This window comes from Capsicum annuum, chromosome 3 (genome assembly GCF_002878395.1).
Source record: "Capsicum annuum cultivar UCD-10X-F1 chromosome 3, UCD10Xv1.1, whole genome shotgun sequence".
Classification (NCBI taxonomy): domain Eukaryota; kingdom Viridiplantae; phylum Streptophyta; class Magnoliopsida; order Solanales; family Solanaceae; genus Capsicum; species Capsicum annuum.
Window position 1 is genome coordinate 231608689 of NC_061113.1, and position 5948 is coordinate 231614636.

Below are 5948 nucleotides of genomic sequence, written 5' to 3' on the forward strand. Positions count from 1 at the left end.
GTTAGTATTTTTTTAATTATATGACATTTCTTTCTTCTTTATTTTTATTTTTATTTAAAAACGTCAGTGAAGCGGACAAAACTTACACGGCTTTTTCATTTTTATCAAAGTAGACAAACGGTGGTTACATAATATTTTTTTTGAAAAAAATTATTAAATGTAACATCGCTATTATCAATTTTCTTTGATCATCTAAAAAACAAGTTTTTTTCCTGTTAATAGGTTTAAAAGTGTGAAACCCAACAAAAGAGTCTTATTAAACTGATAAACCCATTAATTATTAGGTCAGTATAAAAGTTAAAATTAAAATTTACTCGTAAAAGTAACAAATTTCAAACTAAACTTCAAATTAGTTACTCAAAAGATATGTTTGGTTTTGCTAGCTTTTACTCAAAATGCTTATGTTAAAATAATTTAATAAATACCTCCTCGAATCTAAAATTAATGAATCTTTGAATGTGACACACATCTTCAAAAAGTTAATGAATGACATAATTAAAGAATAATTTATCATTATTAAGTATCATTTTAGTTCTTTTCAAACTTGTTCTAAAAATAATAAGATTCTTCATCAAAACTGAATTTAGAAAAATGAATTCATTTTGAATGATTAAAAAAGTGTTAAAAGGAATTCATTTATTTTGAAAAAGAATTTGCATGTAGTAAATTCAACTCAACTATTAGTACATCAACATTTGCTAGCTTAAAAGTTAAAATTCTAGCTCCTCCTCCAAGTCAACATTAAATCAAGATCAAGCTGTCCCTCATCCCAAACGACAATAACAAGATGAAATTTAGAACTTTTAAAACACTAATGAAAAGGTGAAATCTAGAACTTTTAAAACACTAATGAAGTAATTAGCAAAAGATTGATTTTTTGGTTTTTTCGTTTCACTGCTTTGCAAAAAAATAAAAATAAAAATAAAAATAAAGAAGAAAGGAATGTCATATAATTAAAAAATACTAACATTTTACATGTGGATGGTAGTGTGACATCGTCACGTGATTTTTTTTATCTAGGTGGCATGCTTGGTGGAATTTCATTAAAGGAAGTGGTATTTTGTAGCCAAATATTTAACAAAGGGGTATTTTTGAGCCATTTCAGATAGTTCAGGGGTATTTTTGATCCTTTTACGAATTTCGTAAGAGGGGGGGAAGTATTTTTAAGCCAAATATTTAACGGAGGGGTATTTTTTAGCCAAAAATCTAACGAGGGGCATTTTTGAGCTATTTCAGATAGTTCAAAGGTATTTTTGAACCTTTTCCGTGATAATAATGATGTTGATACTTTATATAAGTATTGTATAAATGATATATATATTTATGGTTATACATTATTTATATAATATCGATATATTATATAACTATTTATATAGTATTGATACATCAAATATACATATAGTCATTTAGTTCAATTTTTTTTAAGAGAGCAGTATTAATTACCCCCTGAAGTTATAATATTTTATTCAGCGTACACCTAAACTATCGTTTGTCTTAAATATCCCCCCTCTCCCTCCCTCCCCCCACCCCTAACTTGTTAATTTAATAAGTAGCATACCTTTTTTTCATTTCAAAGACTACAACGTGTAAACACGCGCGTACACGTGAAAAAAGTAGTTTATGTGTCTGCCCACGTGGATAAATACCGTCCACTTTCATCATATTTATTCAAACTAGTTTAGAATACGTGCGTTGGGCATGTATTCAACGTTAAAGAAGAAAGTTGCATGTATAAAAAGAACAAACTCATTATATTCAAATCAATGAATAGGCGACTTTAATAATAGGGGGAAAGATCTGAATTATACCTAAACTTTGGAGAAAATTGCTCTAACGCGCTTCAACTTTGCAGGGGTCCTATGACCCCCCCTCCCCCACTGTTTATTATCGTATTTATGTGGCATATATTTTTCAGCTGGACCACTGCGTGAATCAGACACATTGAACATATTACGATCTGAATAGGACCTTTGCGGTAATAAATAGTGTTGAAGGCTCATAGGGCTCTCACAAAGTTGAGGCATGTTAAAATAAATTTCATAAAAATTTAGATATATTTCAAACTTTTTCCCTTAATAATATATAGACAGTCAGACTTCTCTATAACAACCAATGGTTCTAATGGTAGAACAATTCTCTTCTTTTTCTCTTGTTGTGTCTCTTTATTGCATTGTTATATTTTTTACGGTAAGTTACGAACAAACTATTGATCGGAAATCTTCATAAAAATCAAGAAGCCAGATTCAGTTAGACCTTTCCTCATATTAATTTTTTCTCTTTTGTAAAATTTGATAAACTAAATATCATAAAAGAAGACAAAGAAAAGATCGTTACCTAAAAAGAATAAGAGTGAATAGATACAATAATTTATATCATTCAAAACTAAAAATTTTCACGTGAAATTAATCAACTTTCAAAATTCGAATCATCAATTGTCTCTATATATATTATCATCATCATATATCTTCAAGATACCTACAAAATAAATACACCTTAAAATAAATTAAATATTACAAAAATATTTCTTGACGTAAAAAAATAATTATAAAGCAAACAATGAAGAGTGATCTAAGATCAAAAGTAAATAATCTTATTTCATATATTCGTTGAAGATGTTATTGTATTGTTGTAGAAGGATTCTCAATTTATAAAAGTTCAAATCATTTTTCAAGAAAGAAATTATCTAATTATGGTATATTTATATTTTTCCCCATAAATATCTATTAATTTTAGAGGAATATGATTTCCAAAACACTAAGCTAATACAAATATTTTTCCTTACCCGTTTGTTGTTCGTTTTTAAAGTTATTTGTGACTTTTACTTTGCTTTTTATTTAATATAAAATAGACTTCTTTGCCTTATTTAAAAAAATAAAATAAAAAATCATGCACAACTATGATTTTTAAAACTTAGGAGTTTTTTTTTTTAATTCTTCTTACCGTAAAATTTTTTTATCACCATATATTTTAGGACTCTTTATTTTTTTTGATATATATTTTAGGATTTAATATTATAGTTAATATTATTAAAATAATTAAATAATAATTTGAGCAAAATAGTAAAAAAGACGATTTTGTCTATTGTGGAGTTTTTTTAATGAAGGGTAAAAAGTTCAAATCACTTTTCCAAGGGTCTTCACACTTTTAATATATTATAGATATAGATATAGATTATAGATAATAAAGTTGATTTACCAAAGAAATTGCAATTTTTTTTTTTAAAAAAAGAAGATTTCAAGAAATAAAACTCAAGTCCGTAGAGACAGAAAACGGTGTATTATAAGCATTATTGAGATCCTTTATGTTTTTCAGAATAACAAAAGGATTATCAATGTCCACGAATAAGGTGTATGCGCATTTGCTATCATTTTATTTTCTTCTTGCAACTCTATTTTTACATTCTTTGCAACAGATGTGTAATTTAAATTATGCATGATTTGAACAAATTTATATTAAAATTTGACTATCAGAAACTCTCACCTATGAAATACGAACGGATATGAGAAATACATAATGGTACCATTTCTTCTCAAAGTACATGATATAAAAAAATGAGGAGGAATGTCACAAACCATAGTTAATATTACTTGGTTAATAAAATGCATGTGAGCCTATCGGGCTGGAGAATACCTTGAGAAACCAAAAAAAAAAAATGCATGTGAGCCGCTAACAAATTAAAGAAATACGTGTACAATAAATAGGGTATCAAAAAGATTATTATTGGGGGATGAATCAAGTCCATAATAGAGCACTAAGCAAGTGATTTTTGGACTCGAATAACCCATGTAGTTTTTGACTTTAATAGGCATGAAGTTTTCTATTTTCTTCAAATGTATGTTGTTCATCTTCAGTTAAAAGAAAAAATAGAGGACATTATTTATCGAAGTGCTCTTCAAAACTATATCACTCCTTTTCCACATCCAAATTAAAGTCGCATGAGATTAATATGACTTATGGGAATATAAGTAAACATGTGTTCACATTTCAGAGTAATCAAAACATACGAAAATGCTTTCATATCATCAAGCCATAGAAAAATGGTAACTATACAAAATATACCTCTAAACTAATAAGTTCATGATTAAATACAAAATAAGATAATTTTACATTTAATTTATAACTATTATTTTTTTATACCACCAATCTAGATTAAAAGTTTTGCCTACAAAAATTAATAATTCTATAATTATAGAGTCACGGATACTAAATGAAATGAAATCATCTGCACAAGGTGATTATATAACCCAATAATACTTAATGTGTTTCGATTCATAAATTAACAAATAAATTTACAAGAGTCAATTAATAAGAAATAATAACATATAAAAAAACTAAAATAAAGATCATAACTATCGTGAACTATATATACATATGCCAGAATATAGAGATACATAAACAAACGTAAAGTAAGACTTTTAAATATGACACATTATGCAAGAAAAATAACACATACCTTAATACACCCAGATTTAATCAATAAAAACTTCAATTAGTCACACCTACATGAAAGAAAAAACCCAAAAAAGTAAACAAAGAAGAAGACGCAGAAAATACAGATGATTAAACAACTTCATAGGTGATTTTATTTATAGAATGGTTCAACTATATGGATTAAGTACATGGGAGTTGAAGAGACATGTAATTTAATTAAAGAACATAAATAGGTTGAAGTTTTTTTGTAACTCATTTGCTTTAACTATTGCAATAAATACGATAGTATTTAAAATGGTAAATAAATTAATTAATAGAAAATGAAGAAAAACGAAAAATATGAATAGAGGATATAGAGAGGTGTTAAATCACCTTATTCATGATTAGGGGTATTCATGGGTTTGGTTAAAAAGCAAACCGAACTGTAAATCGAACCAAACCGATTAAAAAAACCGACGTTTGGTTTGGTTTAGTTAGGTTTGACTTTAAATTTAAAAAAACCGATGCTATTTGGTTTGGTTATGGTTTTACTTAAAAAAATCGTGAAAATAACCAAACCGAACTGATGAGTTATATATATATATATATGTATATTATAATTATTTATAAATAAAATATAAATATTTTATTAAATTTAATCTTAAACTAAATTTTAATCTATGTCTAGTCCAACCAATACTTTAGCCCAAAACTCAAGCCCAACTCTACCTACTATTACTAATAAGTTAACCATACGGTCCCTATCTCACTTTTTCTACTTCAGCTTTCACAATACGTAGTACATCAACTGCTGCTTCTTTTGTTCTTCATAGAAAGCAAATGATAATTTTTTATTTTTTTTCAGTTTTTCATCTCACAAGGAAAAACAAAAATAAAGATTGAAGCTTGGGAAGTGAAAACTTTAAATACAAGATTATTAAAACTTGGAAAGGTAATTTTTAGTTTTTTTATTCTAGCTACCTTAACTAATTTTAATTTTATACAAGTATTTAGAGGAATGCATGACATGCAATTAGTTTTTTTTAAATGATTTTTTCTTCTTTTTTTTGTCATCCGTATCTTTAATTATGAGTAATTGTATAAATCATTGTCGTTCTTTTGTTCAGTTGTTTGCGAGCAGTGGATTATGCAAAATTGAACTAAATTTGGAAGAGGGGAGCTCTTATAGTCCTAGGCTAAGAGTTACCAAGTGAAGGAATTTTTCCTCTCATTTGTTTTGCGTTGATGGTCCATGCCACTGCAAGTGTTTCACTTTCTTCCTGCTGATTATACTTGTGTCATGTTTTTTAGCGCCTCGGCTAGCTCAGATATTCCAATATTTTTTTGTTTAGTTTATTAACCCCCTATATCTCGTTTACGCTCACTTTCGTAGTATAGTCTTCTCTTCATTTTTTGTGAAATATTTTTGGTGATTAAATCTAATTCTATTCTATAGTAAAATCTCAAAGTTTCATGGAATGGAATTTTAGCTAGGCAATGGTGCAGAGGGATTTTATTAGATGTTATTGAATTTGTAT